Source organism: Falco cherrug, chromosome 10 (genome assembly GCF_023634085.1).
Source record: "Falco cherrug isolate bFalChe1 chromosome 10, bFalChe1.pri, whole genome shotgun sequence".
Taxonomy (NCBI): Eukaryota; Metazoa; Chordata; class Aves; order Falconiformes; family Falconidae; genus Falco; species Falco cherrug.
In genome coordinates, this window is record NC_073706.1 from 21,813,144 (window position 1) to 21,828,774 (window position 15,631).

Here is a 15,631-nt window from a genome sequence, read left to right on the forward strand (position 1 = left end):
TGAGGTCATCATAATCTAATGATTTTGTTTTTCAGTTGCTGTGCTTCTCTAGCGGCGTTGTGTTATGGCAAAAGCTAGCAAGAAAGCTACCTTCTTTCATTTCTCACTTTTTTTTTTTCCTTTGGCTGTAGTGAGGAAACAAATACCTGCCTTAGTTAAATAACCTGTAAAAGATGAATAAATAGTGAGTGGCCTTGGGGATTTTTTAACATTTGTAGAACAGCAGAATGTGTTTGGTGATAGTAGTGCTTGACTAAAGAGTTTTTCTCCTTTGCTCTCATACTTGACCACAGTGGGTAAAAATGAATTGCTTATTTGTCCCCCCAGCTCAGGGGCTGGGCCCTGCTGGATGCTTACTGAGATTTAATTGCATGGGTGATATTGCAGACAGAGAGTGTGTCTTGTGAACAAAATATTCTGTCTGGAAATGTCTACAAGTAGACAGATGCTCTTGTGAAGCATGTCTTCGCTTGTGCTCTTGGGTAGTGAGCAGAAGAGAGGGAGATGTGGAGAGTCGGGGCTGTTAGGTGAGGATGGTTGGAAGAGGCTCCTTTCAGCAACTGGTTTGTTTGCTGTGGTTGTGGCACTTGGCTCCCTCAGATTGCGGTGGGAATTTACTGCTCTCCATCACTGGGCAGTCTGGTTAATACTGTCAGCATTGCTTAACCAGTTGTTCAGTGTACTGTTTGGGTTTTTTTTTTTAATTTTATTTATCAGCTTTTTCTATCACATTGTGTATTGAATCAAGAAACTAATGATTAAAAAAAACCAAAAAACAAAAAACAAAAAACCCAAACAAACAAACAAAAAAGTCACAACCACCCAAAACCCACAGCCCCCACCTATTTCTTGGTGCACTGGTGAGCTGTTGAGTACAATCAGGCTGGAACGTGGGGTGGAGCATAAGAAACTTTCCACTACTTTTGTGTTCTTTTAATCCTTAAAGGCTGCTGGATGTTACATGGGTTGCTGGCAAAAGCCAGATGATAGTATCAGTTCTAGCAGTGTTTATACTGCTTTAACTTGTATTGGTGAACACGTGGGAGGCAGTGAGGCCAAAGTGCATTAAAACACCTAGTGATCTGGCCCTAATAGTAGAATTATCAAGCAGACATCAAAAGCTAACTAAATCGGTGATGCCTGAATTTTAAATTTTTTTTAATATTTTCTGTTTATAAATGTTGGGGATAGGGGTGGTTCTGATTTGTTCCGGGGTTTGTTAGATGATTACATAGGAATGTGTCCTTTTGCCTGGCTACCCTTCTCTGCAAGAGTTACGGTTGCAGCAGTGCTTTCTTCATAAGCCTCCTATTCCTCAAGAGGCTTAAAATTTACACCGAGACATATTCTCATATCAGATTGGGCTGCAAGGTAGGTTACTGCGTTTGTGTGTTCTCTCTCAGAAGCGATCTCAGTCTTACCTGATAGTGGGGTCAGTGGTTTCTTTGGCCGGTAAGACTTACTGTTGTAATGCCATTTTTGCTTAGACCTCTGTCATGCTTTAACCCTGGACAGCAACCAAGCCCCACGCAGCCGCTCACATACTTCCCTCCCAGTGGGATGGTGGAGAGAATTGGAAGGGTAGAAGTGAGAAAACTCACGGGTTGAGATAAAATCAGTTTAAGAAGTAAAGCAAAAGCTGTACATGCAAGCAAAGCCAAGCAAGGAATTCCTTCACCCCTTCCCAGGGGCAGGCAGGTGCTCAGCCATCCCCAGGACAGCAGGGCTCTGTCACACATAACAGTGACATGAGAAGACAAACGTCTTCACTCCAAGCAGCCCCCCTTTCCTTCTTCCCCCAGCTTTACATGCTGAGCATGATATCATATGCTATGGAATATCCCTTTGGCCAGTTCAGGTCAGCCGTCCTGGCTGTGTCCCCTCCCAGTTTCTTGTCCCCCAGCCCTTTTAACTTGCAGGGCCTGAGAAGCTAAAAAGTCCTTGACTTAATATAAACATTACTTAGCAACGGGTAAAAACATCAATGTGTTATCAACGTTATTCTCATACCAAATCCCAAACACAGCATTGTACCAGCTACTGAGAAGAAAACTAACTCTATCCCAGCTGAAAACAGGACAACCTCCTTGAGTCTTTCTGAAACCAGTGAGCTACAACTATGTGTAAAGGTTGGCAGGAACAGATTTGTAGCTGATACACTTCCATGGGGAATGTAGAAATAGCCTTTAATGATAAAGATAACCATAAATGTGATAATTCACTGACTTCCTCCATGAAACAGTCCACATGACTCTTCCTGAATTACTTCATTTTTTTAATTAGTATGTTATGATCATGTATTTGCCCTTACTCTTCTCTGACAAATCAAATAGAGCTTTGTGAATTCCAGTCCATAACTCGTTCTTGTGGCTCTTCTCTGAAGCCTCTCCAAAGGTTCATAAACCTGTTGAACTGTTGCATGCAAACCAGCATTAAAACCAGCAGGTGACAAAGCCTATCCTTATTTGATAACCACCTGTTCTTATGTACAAGAACTGCCTCATGCCACAAACCCGGGCCTTGCGGTGGCGCATCGTGGCAATGATGCTCCTTCCAGAACCCCAAGTCTTTCAGATGCACTGAATTCGTGGAGAGTCCTTTTCTCTGTGACTTTCTTAGTTTCTCATTGATTATACCTGCTGTATTGAAACACGCTTTCATGGTTCCAGTCAGCATATATGAACTTCTTTCACTTTGATCTTACTCTCTTTTTGTCACACTTCTCCCGTTACTGATGATGTGCCGTCTGCAAATTTTGTAACTGTTCATGCCCCCTTCTAGGGCTTTCTCAGGGAAGTAGGGCTGAAAATGATCCCTGTGAACCACAGTCAAGCTATGTATTTTCTTAATGATAGTTTCTCATTTATAATGTATTTTTAAACCAGTTAGCTCATTTTCAGTCCAGCTGATGTATGTCAGGTTGATTTGCTGTTACTCTGTTTTTTGATGCGTCAGGAGACATGAAGGCAAGAGCCTCTTCGTGGAATCGCATCTGCGTTATCGCTGTCGTAAGCATCTGCAAACTCAGCAGAAAATACCCATTTAGCAAGACACATTTTCCAGAGAGGGATGCTCATTTGCCAGTAATGATACTATCTGCTCAGCTGTTGATTAATTGAGTTGCTATCCCTCGCTGTGTACTTCTGTCTGGGACTGGTGGGAGGCTGATAGGCCTGGGACTATCAAGACCATCGCATTCTCACTCTTTGAACACTGGTACCCAGCAAAAGCTCTCTCTGTGTCCTCCAGAACCTCCCAACAACTGCTGAAACAACCACGATTAACCATTTGGGTAGCTCCTTTGTTGGGTGCCCTAACACTACTCAATATAATGTTTACTTCAGAGGAGGCTGCTATTCAACACCATTTTGAGAACTTGTCTTGAATGAAAATTATTGTTTAGCATCTGTTATGGTTCTGTGAGCTAGTCTCTCCTTCTCTCCCACATCATACATCGCAAAATATTGTTACTGACAACTTCAAGTTTTTGAACCAGTATTTTAATTTTGTAGATGTTTCTATTTTGTAAAGCATGAAAGGAAAACCTAAGTGGTTATTGGCATTTGGTAAAAATAAATAAAAAACCAGCTTTCAGTGAATTGAAAATTTCAGTATTTTTGACTAAAATGCATTGAAGAGCAGAATCAAATTTTCTGATAATATGCTCCCTTTTCCAAATAATAGCCAAGACAAACTGTTATGTGATTAAAAAGCAAAAGTAATGGGTAAGTACATGAGTGTGACTTTGTTTAATAATTGCGGAGCAGGCTGTTAGCACACATATTTTTCAGAGGCAAACAATGGATTATTAGTGAACGGATTTCCCCAAGCTTTCTTCATAGTAAATGTGGCACAGACAATGACTGTAGGCACTGAGTTCATTCATAATGTCTCCAACACCTGTTTCCTCCTGTTTTTCCAACAGTTTTATTTGGAAAGTGTTGAGAACTGGAATGATGTCTCATTAGAGAGCGGGGTATGCCAGGGACACACGTGTTTCTCTGTCATTGAAGACTCGCTAGCGAATAACAAGTGTATTGTTTAGCACTTTAATAGGGATGTTTAGATGCCCATTAGTGCTGTAAATAATGTCCTTCTTTGAAGGTTCAACTTAACACTGTCTCCATGTCATCATGTATGGATTGTCAAAGTTCATAAAAAAAGCTTGCTAGAGAGTTCGAATGCTTTATGGTTAAAGAATTCAAATAAAGCAAATATCCCATCCTTGTTCTCTTTTGAAATCGGACATTGTATGTGCAAGGCATCTCTGAGATCTGTCAGCAAAGCCCGGGCACAGCAATCAGGGAAGAACTCCCGCCGCGATGCTGCCAGGGGGCAAGAGGTCATGCAGGGATTTTACCAACTTCAATCCCAATCTTATCTCTTTCATTCACCCTGTCGAGGGAGCCTAACGGAGAGATAGGAGGATGAAAGGCAGCTCCAAATTCTTACTTTTTAATGGAAGAAATAAATTCCAGTTACACCTGGCAACGCTATCAGAACTCGGGGGATCTTCATCCCAAATCAAGGCTATCTTAGGAAAATCCATTAAATAAAAGCAACACAGATTTTAATTAAGGATATTAATTAATTGTAAAAGTGATTGGGAGGCACAGAACTTACTCTTCAACCTCAGGAGCTTTGCTTCATTAATATTTCAGGCTGATTACGGGTGAGCTTCTCTGTCCGTGTTCAGCACGTTCTGTTGGCCCTTAAGGGATAAAATGAGCAAACATTCCAAATGTGAGCCGCACTTCAGTTAATGTGAAAACAGATGGCAAACTGTGTTCAGAGGAACGAGACTGGTGGGCTGAAGAGCAACTGAAGCCTACACCCTTCCATCCGTATCTGGTCTTTTAGCCTGCCGGTTTGTAACTGGGCACCCCTCGGAGGGGCAGGTTTGGCTCTACCCTGTTGGGCACTGAAGCAGCATGAGGAGGGTCCCAAAGGTGGTGTTTTCCTCTGCAATGGTAGACAAGGACCTGGCATTTTCTGGGACCTTTCCTTTGCTTCTTGCAGTCCCCAGTTTCGGCACCAGGTTGAGGGTTGAATGAAAGCATTTGGCTGCTCAAACTGGCAAAGCAGATCATCAACAACCATTTAAGAGGCTTAGGAGATGTCTGAGCCTACCCTGACTTGTGCTGTGGGTTGTCTTGGCCCTTTGTGTGGACCCTAATCCTGCAAGTGTAAAGCTCCTTGTGTCTCAGCTCCCTTGCTTTTTGTCTGAAGTTGGTGTGTTTTTTGGAAGCCGAGCACAATCTTTGAGTCATGGTATTTCGGCAGATGCCAGCACGTTGGTGGGAAGGCCTTGTGATGTTTCCACTGTGTCAGCAGCAGGGAAGCGACAAATTTAAGCTTGGTAAGGAGCATGCACTACAGGCACTGGCAGCTCCTCTGAGGTGCTGGTAAGATGCTCTTACAAAATCCTTTTGGCGTCACACCCAGGCTTCTTCCAAGTGCATGCATTCATTCTTTCATTCATGGGTCTGTCAGCAGGTTATTGTTTCTGCCTGTGACCCTCCTGAAAACCATACATCTTATGTTCAAGCCCTCAAATGGGCTATGACCTTCTCCTCTTTTGAATGTTGTAGGAATGACCTTTCAGCAGGGTACTTGCTTGTATAGAGGGCTGACTGGGAAGATTTGGCTGTGTTAGAGGCTTTGGTCCACATTGGCCTGAAGTGAAAGAACAAGAGTTCTTTATTCTCAGGAAGGGATTCAAATTTTACTCTTATGGTTTGAATGTAACCTGTATGCATAAAGTCTTTAACTGCTTTCAGCATTGCAGTTCTTTCTCTATGTGCATCTATTCAGGCTACCAAAATTGGTAGGGGAATTCTTTTTACAGTGAAAGAAAATTATTATTGTTTGTTTTGATAACTATTCCTTTTTTCTTACCATATACTTAAAAAAAAACCCAGAACACACAAAAAAATTACAGACTTAAGGAACGAAATCCAAGTCATAGAAGTATAACTCTATAGGGAAAGACTTCAATAAGTGTGTACATGCATTTTTTTCTTACTGAAGTGTGTACATGCAGATTTCCAAATGCTTATTTGCTGATTTATTGTAGTATTTCTTCAGCAACATGCTGAATTGGGTACATGAAACAACCTAGCTAGTAAAATCCTGCAATAGGGGAACTTTTAGCGAAGGAAGCAATCAGTTTTGTTACAATTTTGTCCTTTTTTTGTAATGTCTTGGCTGTATTGTGAGAACAAATAACGTTGTATTTACTCCTTTTGGTCTCTGAAGCCAGCTGTGGGCCTTTAGAAGGGATGTTACAAGCACAGGATTGTGGATTCAACTTTTGCAGGCATAAAATGCATCCTGAAAAAGAGACTCAAGCGCTGTAGCTAAGAAGCAGCCACTTTAAGGCTGAAACCTCCAGTGCCTCAGTGGCAGAAAGTGTATGCTGGGTGCTTTTGTTTAAGGATTGTATCTTTTTAAAGGAAATTTAAGTGGTTAACACTTAGAAAATGATGGCAAGCTGACAGGGGCTGCCTGTGGGCTCCTGGTCTGTTAATCACAGGTTATGCCAGTGGTCATTTCTTGCCTCCCCTCCTGCAGCTGGCACTTTGTGTATAAGACTCACAATCTATATTCAGAGAGAGAGTAGGAAGAGGGCGGCCTGGGGAATTGCTTCAGTTGTTGGTTGGGTTTTTTGATACTTCCCTGTCACTCATTTGTGGGCTGGCGAAGTCAAAGGGACCAAAGAAATGACTACCCAAACCCAGGCTTGGAGAGCGCTGGATGGGGATGCACCTGCACTGCAAGCTGCTGGGTGCGTGGAGCTGCTGTGGCCTCCTGTGCCGCCATGGCGCCTCATTTGATCAGGTACAGTGCCCTCGCCAGAGCAGAAGGGTGAGGAGCAACAGCCAAGTGCGTGGTGTGAGGCTCCTTTCCCACTAGTGATTTCAGAGGACCTTGGGCAGGACCAGACAGGACTCTTCCCACAGCTGAGTATCTGGGCTGGACTGCTCTGCAGGGCAAGATGCTGCTGTTGTGGGAAATTTCAGGAGGATGCGAGAAAGCAGCTGTGGAGTGGTCTGGCATTTACATATATGTTTAATAGCTGTAGCTTAAGTACAGACCATGTGGCAAACTGGTATTTATTGCCATTAAATACAGCTATTCTGGATATTCTAACGATTCTTACTGATGTCTTGAAATGTGAAGTCTATGTTCCTGAAGTTCATCTGTGATGTTCCACGTGTTGAATCATTTTTAAGGCTGTATATTCTGGTCTGGTTTTAAGGGAATTTTACTATGGAAAAGTTTAGTCCTTTCCCATCTAGCAGACTTTAAGTATAAATGAAAGCCGGGGCCGGGGGCAGCCGGGGGTGCATTCGGTGGTGCTAACACAAGCCAGCTTTGGAAGACGAACTCTTTACAGCATCAGGCTGTCAAATCTGGGAGAAGCCCCTGCAATGTACCGCTTTGCTCTAAGCCGTGCCGGGTAACTTGGGGCATCTTCCTAAAGCACTGACTGCTCCCTGGGAACTCTTCTTCACTTCTGTTTTCAAAGATTGCTTTTTGCAAAGCGATCCCTTCCACCTTCCCTGTGTACTTCGTTCCCTATTCCCCCCCTCCCCCCCCTTTCCTCGCTGGGCCGGCCGAGCGGAGCCCCCCGCCCCCCGAAGGGTTAAGGGCGAGCCTTCGCCGGGAGCCGGGGCGGGGGGAGCCCGCCCGCCGCCTGCCCGGGCCCGCAGCGCGGAGCGGCCGCCATGTAGCGCGGAGCGGCCGCCTGGTAGCGCGGTGCCGCCGCCTTGCAGCGCGGTGCCAGCCCTGCTGCCCGCGGCAGGGGGGCCATGGCCGCGTAGCGCCGCCGGCAGGTGCTCGGCGGGGACCATGAGCGTGATGCTGTGGCGCTGGGAGCAGAACAACAGCACCATGAAGCTGGTAAGGGTCGCGGAGCAGGACCTGCGGCAGCCGGGTGGTAACTGATGGGGTTTCCCTTGCCTCTTTCTCCTTAGCAAGCAGGAGCTGGTGTCCGGGTGAGGTACTGAAGTATCTAATTAACAATGAACCAGGTGGGCTGGAAGGGCTGGTGCTGAAACGATGTGCTCTCCCGCTGGAATGCTGTTTTGCAATAGAGTTGCAGCCGGATCTGTTACTCATTAGTTCATCTTTCGGACTGCTTTAAGTTGTTTTGCGTGTTGTTTGATCTCTGTAGTTAAGCGCACTTAAAAGCAAGGATAGAAACGTCGATCTCATGTTTAGTTTCCCCCTCACCTTCCTTTATTTATTGTCTCTTTCACTTTTTTCCTGGGAAACAGTTTTCTCTTTTCTAGTCTTGCTAGAATAATTTTGTAGCTGGGAGCATTTGGGGGTTTTGTTTGCTCAGCAGTTCGTTTTGCAGTTCCCCCCATTTTTTATTTCCTTCAGAGGAAAGTAAAAAAAACCCACTAGTCCCTGTAAGCAGTAAGTGTGTGGCTGCTTCATTCCTCCAGCATAAATGAGATCAGGAAACCCACGTATCTGCCTGTCTGTTTGAATTACGGTCCATACCAAGATTTAAACTCTGGTTAAAACTTAGAGAGACTTCTTGTGAGCAGCTTTTTTTTTTTTTTTTTTTTATTAAAGCTATTAGATGTAAAGAATATCAAGGCAGTGGCTGGCTGAGATAGCTTTAAATTTGTTTTCTCTGCCTCTCTGGCAGATTATTTAAACAAAGAAAATTACATTTCTATGCATTTTTTATAGGAAAGATTTCTTTTCATGAGAAATAATCAAAACCAAGGATTTGCTACAGGTCTAATCCTTTAGCCTATATTTATGAAAACTCTGTTGAAATCCATGTGGGAGTCTGAGGTACCCAGCACCTCTTTGTATCAGGCTCTGTGATCATAGAAATTTATAGTGCATCTAGTAATGTAACAATCTCTTGTTTTTACATACTTTCCTTGCAAGGAATGAGGTGATAAACACGTGCTATTTAAGGAGTATTCTGTTCTAGATAGAAAAGCAGCTCTTCACGTGGGAGCAGATAGTTTTGGATATTTCATGCATGAGTAGCCCCTGGAATAATGAATTTGTGAGCTGGTGGTGAAAATGTGCGGCTTAGTGTGGGGGTTGCCCAAGCTAGGTTCCAGCTGAAGCCAAGTATTTTGGAAAGAGAGCTTAAAGGGAGCCCTCCCTCCCTTTTCATATGCAAAGATCTCTTCAGGAAGCAGAGCCAGCTATGTACACAGGTGTATGAAAAAGTCCTTGCATATACATTGGCTTTTAAACCGCCTGCAAATGGACTTTACAAACAGGCTAAGCATCTGTGAGAACTGAGCGTATTAAATCGAGTAGAGAAAAGGAGATGTGAGGTGAGAAATGAAAGAAGTGAACTAGCTGCTAGTAATCCAGGCACAACAAACTCTAACCAATGCTCAGACTGCCAGTGCTGGACTTACCAGCTTCTTTGGCAGAAGGAGAAAAGTATTAAAACTTTCATCCCATGCCTTACTCCTGACTCACTCTCCCTGTAAAGTGGTGGACTTTTATTGCCCCCTGTAATCTGGGAATTGTAGAGATTGCTCTCGTGGGGGTGCCACCTGCCTGGTAGTGGCTGGCTGGGTGCTGGGGCAGGGAGAGCCCTGGGTGCTACTGAGTCTTGGGGGCCTAGCAGGTCTCTGCCTGAGGGGCTCGGGTGGGCCGAGCTTTGTGCAGTGCTCTTCACAGGCCTTGGCTGTTCTGTAGTGATAAAGTGGATCAAAGAAAGCCAGCTTTATAATGATAATTTAAAAAAAAAAATAATCCCCAGCTAAGTGAGTATTAGGGTAAATAGACCAGAGGATGCCCGATGAAAGTGTCTTGGGTATATGAAAATACAAAAAAAAAAAAAAAAAGTTTTTAATTGGCCACAACTAAAAAGAGGAACTGAAGACCTGAATGAAATATTTAAAATAAATAAAATATTAAATCTATAACTGCATATCTTGCAGGAAATAAGATGGGATTAGACTTCCTCAGTTGTTTGTCACAGCTTTTAGCTGCAAATGACAATTTACCTTTTATAACAATCAGTGAAGCTGTACTTTTCTGTTCATTCTCTGGCCATGAAGTTTTATGCGACATAAATTTATTGAACACAGAATTTCATACAATTGTCCCTGTTTCTCTGGCACAACTTTTCAAAGGATTTCAAAGTACTTCATCAGCAGTTCACAGAGTCTTAATGTAATTTCTCCTGGTTCCCTGCGAGTGAGAAAGACGTCATGACTCCTTACCTTGCTGCTGAAAGGCAGGCATGGGCTCCATCACCATCTAGGAGTGGGCAGCAGGGCTTTTGCAATAGCTGAGGGCAGGAACTGAATCAACATTTTGCTGGATTGAGTCGGAGATGGAGGGTGTTGGTGTTATTGGTGGAGCTGGTGAGTACTGAAGGGGCCCAAAGGACGCCTACAAAGCACTGTGCCCTACCGATTCCATTCTGCCTTCTCTCCGTCCCCCTCCCTTTGGTCCCATGAAGTTTCTGTGGAGGAAAGAAAGAGAAAATGCTTGTCAGCGTTTACTTAGGGTGAGCTGATTGTGGCTGGTATACCAAAAATAACTAAATACCTACTGTTGAGTGTTTTGGGTGGTGACAAGCAAGAATCACTTTGTGGCTGAACGCATAAGATTCAGAGTATGGAAACTTAAGGTTTTTTCTGATTTGTAAGGCAGGACTTTTCAGGTGACCAGGGATAAACCCGTTTGCTTGCTGTTGTCACAGAGTCCCCAAATATCAGATCCTGCAAGACTTAAATTTGCAAATATTGGGATGTTGCCGTAAGTACGATGCAAAAATAGGTGTCTAACTCTGCTTGAAACTCAGTGTTGGTAGCTCCTCTTCTGAAATACTGCCCTTGAATCATCGAAGAGAGGGGATTTGCCTGATTTCTGTCACATACTGCTATGCAATCCATTTAGCACCCATTTCATTTGTGTGTTTGCTTTAGCTCTATGAAAAGTGTATCAGGGGGATTCTGATGTTTAAGGCACATCTTTGTTACTTGTAGCCATGGGACTTAACCATAAGCTAGTTGAAAAGACAGTTGTAGAGGATTAGCAAGTCCTCTGCAGGTCCAGCTCTGATCAGGTTATTGAAAATGGGCTTTCCCCTTCTGTGGACATAGAAATATATTATAAAATAAAAAGTTTCTAAGTAGAGCAGTATAAAAACAGAGTGAAGAGGGTTCAGGTGACTTCTGCAAGAGTCCTTAGTTGAGGTACTGCCAGAAGCCTCTGACCCTTTTCATTTTTCGGGGTTGGGGGTGTTTGCATAATACCAAACTGTGCTGCAGCATCTGTACAAGTGTTTTCCAGTCCTATTCTGGAGTGATGCTCTTTGTTTAGTACACTTGTCTTGAGGCTTGACGGTTTGGCTGTTGATGCTTCTGTTAGACTTTCCACCACTTCACGGCTTCTCTTTTAGGTACTTATCATGCCGCTCTTAACACTTCAGAAAAGAATTGTATATATTTAGAAACAATTGTTTCAGAAATATTTGGCAAGCATTGCGATTTTGGATGTAGTGTTGTACACTATTGAGTTGAGGGTAAACCAGCCAGACATAAGGAGGCTGTATGTAAATTGTGTTTTCTTCACAGTCAGAATTGCATTTTAGACATTTTATCTGTTAATTAAGCTTGGGAACCAAGATGATGACATCTGAAAGATACAGAAGGCAAATTGTGGTGTTTGTTAAGAAAGTGTAATTAAGATCTGGAGGTGACTGACTGATCCCTACGGAGTACTTAAGAGTAACCTTAACTATCACAACTATTTTTCTAAATAGGATCACAAAATAATTTAGGTTGGAAAGGACCTCTGGAACTGATCTAGACCAACTCATTGCTCAAAGTAGAGCAGCTCACTTAAAAGAAACATCAGGTTGCCATGGGCCAGTTGATTTTGATAAGCTCAAAGAACATACTGCTTCTATTCCAGTGTTTCACCACTTCCATTGAGAGATTTTTTTCCCTAAATCCACCCAGAATTACCCTTGATTCTACCAGTGATGCTTGCTTGTCTCTTGCTATGCAACTGCCTTCACCCACCTTCTCTGGATGTTTGAAGGTGGGGACCAGAGGCCCCCACCCCATCTCTTATGTTTCAGAGGCTGAACAAACTTGTCTCCTTCTCCTCCTAGCAGTTTCCCTTCCTTGCTTGCATTGCTTGTAACCTAGCGAGCACTGGCATCTAGTTCCTGAAATGTTCCAGACTTGATTCTGGAAAACTTGAAAAATCTTAGGGTTTATGTTAATCACCTCTTTGGGAAGGTGGGAAAAATTACCTGACAAAATGTTGGTACAAATCTGTTTGTCATCTTGAATCACCTGCATAATACAAGGTTGCTTTTATTGCTGGATATATTTCCTGGGCAACCATGGCAAACTTCTCGCCAGTCTTTCTGGAGCATATTGATGTTGTTCCTGGACATTGAGAGGAATGGCCAGACCATAACCAAGATAGCTTTTTTGCTGAATAGACTCTGCCTATTTTCCCAAGGTGTTGCCAACTCCCAGGAGACAAAAATTGCATTTTGGTAGTTTGCTCCTCCTTTTCGTGGTGACTTGTGCAAGGCTGTTAACCTACCTAGTCTGTCACCAGAGTTCCTTATTCCTAGACTTTTAAAAGCAAATGCTTATTTCTGATTTTCTTTCTGCTTTGCATTTGAGACTAGCAGAACAAAGTTTCAACACAGAGTCTAAAACCTTCCTCTTTGCTTAACTGTTATGAGTCAGCTACACACCTTATGCAAACACCTTTTTTTTAATGTAATCAAAACAAGGACCTTTCCCACTCACTGTTTTATGGCTTAGGGAATTTGCAAGGGGTAATGTATTGGTTTTGTGATGATTGCAGGTTGTAAAAAGCATATGATACTTTCTCTTTAGGCAAGGTTTAAATTGTGTGGTTTTGAGCTGCCCCCCAGCCTTGTAGCACGTGTATACAACTGTGAAATCTGGGAATGTTCCAGCCTTTTACAAGACCTTCCCTACTACTATATCAGTAGAAACATGGTAACTAACCTATCTGGATATAACTAGCACTAGATAACCTTTCCAGGTTTTTTGGTTGGGGTTGGGGTTTTTTTTCAGCCTACAAGCAACTAATGAATGAAAATGGTTTGTATGTCTTCTCAAGAGGAAATATTGTGGGTCTGACGTGGAATAATGAATGACCTCAGATTAAGCCCATATTGTAAGTTTTGTTTCTTTAGATGGAATAAAAGAAACTTGATTGAAGAGCCACAGTAGTGTCAGCAGGAGCTAGCATTTTATTGTGAAATGTACCATAAATAACAGTGTTTCAAAACCAACTTTCAGATGCACAAGTATTTGAGCTTGTTAGGATTTTATTTAATATAGGTTTTGTGGGGTTTTTGGTTGGGTTTCTCTGTTGTTGGTTTGGTTGTTTTTTTTAGGGAGTAGCTTTTGTCTTTTCTCAGTTGGGCTTAGATTTATGGGATATACAGAGCTGGATAAAACTGAACAGAGGATTGCTCAGCTTTCCTTGTTCACCTCTATTCTTTCTATTTCAGTTTATAAAACTTGAATGGTACTTACTATTAAGCAGATAGAATACTGTTTTGATTTTTCTTCCCCCATAATTTTTTTCTGTTTAGATTTTAACATGTTGAATAACATGAGAGAAAAGAAATGTGCATGTCTTTGCCATAAGCACTTTACATATAGGTACTGTAACTTATGAATAGGACCAGGTTCTCATTTTCATAGTAGCAACCAGACTCTGGGTGTAGATGTCCCTTAGTGTACATCCGGCCAGAATCTTATCCTTATTGCAAAGAGAACTCTGTGAGGACTATTTGCACTTGCATTTGCTCAAGCATGTGGGCTGAGGGGAGGGAAATTTCAAGCAAGGATGGTTTTCCCATCCTTGCCCTTGCACCATAAAAGACCCTGAGCTGCAGGGAGTGGGAGACTTGCTCTGGCTGAGATCACTGCTGAGCATCAGGAGGTGCAGGAAAGAGTTGGGCCATGTCTTCGTCCCATACCCCTGTGGCTGGTGGAAAATGATGCTCCAGATGGGCTAGGTAAGGAGGAGTGATGTCTCCTCATACAGCGTAGCTCAGCACCACCCCAAATGGGTGCCAGGAGGTGGATGGTCCCAACTAGACCAGCACATGAATTTTGTCAAAGGTAGTGGGCCATTGGGTAAACCATTGGCATTTTTTTAAAAAACGTTCTTAAAAAAAATATATAGTTGTTATAAAATTGTCAGTTAATTCATAATTTTCCATGTGAAGAGAGTGTTAAAAGATTTATCACTATGTATAAAATTTCTGTCCTGGTTTACACGTGGGTTCTTCTATTAAACTTTTCCTCTTAATGCTGTTATCTCAGTGTGCCTTCTGGACTAATGTGTAGCATAGAGCAAAGAAAATATACTTATTTGGAAGAAACACTTCATTCTGGAAGAGATTTTCGCGTGCTTAACTTAAAAACTGCAATAGAAGAATTGTCTGGGATGATAAAAGCTGTGAAAAGTTACAGTTTGATAGATCTATTTTTGCTAGCTCGTTTAGCTATACTTTTCATTAAGTAAGGGAAAGAATCACTGCAGTTCCCTAAGCTTTTGCCATCTATATTAGTGACTTATAAGCAGTTTATTTGAATCATCAAAGCATTATCTTGCGGCTGATAATTGACTTGATGTTGGAATCGGATCACTGCCTATTACAGAGTTTTTCCAAGCTGAAAAGTTTGGAACCTCAGCCAGTTAGTAGATGTCTAGATTGAAGGCTTAGTCTCTGGCACTCTACCAAGATTAAAATAAATAGCAAAGCACCATTCTGTATTCCATAGGTTAGGATATTTCTGAAAGACACTAATGCATATAATCATACATTTCCCACCCTTCTGTTTAATCACAGTTAAGAAAATGTTCTTTTGACACAGAAGCCTGTGAGTGTACAGTGTGTTTAAAGGACTCATGCATCTTTTTCCTGAGGAGGATCTGTCAAGAGAGGACATAGCAACTCTGAACTGCAGCATCATAAGGCTGTGAAAAAGGCGAATTTGTTCCTAAGAAGTATCAGGAAAGATACTTGCAGTAGAGATAAGGAAGTGTGAATGCAGTGAAACCACCAAAAGGCAGGAGAAACCTTGTACAGAATATTATAAACAGTTGTGGTATCATTTATGAAAGGTCAGTTCAAAGGAAACAAAGGCTGTTGTGTTGACCAAGGGAAAGAAAAATCTGTCTCCTTGACACTTGTGACCAGGAAAACAATGATAATGTGGGCATATGAGTATTCTCTGTAAAGACACCAAACACAGCAGAGCATTTCTAATCAATGCAGGCAGGTACTGAAGCAGGCTCTTTTGAAAAGGTAGACTTCAACGTACCTTTTAGGAGAGACTTTGATCAATTTATGACAGCAGTGGTATCATATAGTTAGTTAAATTGCTAGATAGATGTACTTACCATGCTGTTTTCCTGTTTAACTCTAGGAGCTCTGCATTTTGTAAATAGCATGTGTGTGTGTACTGGGACCAGCTGGGATGGAGTTAAGTTTCTTCAGAGCAACCCATGCTCTTAGCTGCTGGCCAAGGTCAACCCATCCCAGTGTGTATTTGTTCTGTACAATATTTAAATATTATATAAATGCTGCAGTTGTATGAGGCAA

At 42.4% G+C, this 15,631-nt stretch overlaps 1 protein-coding gene and 1 long non-coding RNA gene across 9 annotated transcripts in view; one reads left to right on the forward strand and one right to left on the reverse strand.

Annotated features, from left to right (window-relative positions):
• The window catches only part of NAV2 (neuron navigator 2), a 410,392-nt gene that overhangs the window by 211,465 nt on the left and 183,296 nt on the right, over positions 1 to 15,631 (forward strand). The window lies entirely within an intron of this gene.
• Positions 1,900 to 15,542, reverse strand: LOC114017769 (uncharacterized). Of its 2 annotated transcripts, none has more exons than XR_003563013.2 (4): positions 15,430 to 15,542; positions 10,224 to 10,468; positions 4,624 to 4,711; positions 1,900 to 3,023 (listed from the first exon to the last, which is right to left on the reverse strand). It is a non-coding gene; the product is annotated as an uncharacterized LOC114017769 (long non-coding RNA). The 2 variants fall into 2 exon arrangements; XR_003563012.2 differs by having other exon boundaries at positions 1,901 to 3,016; positions 15,430 to 15,541.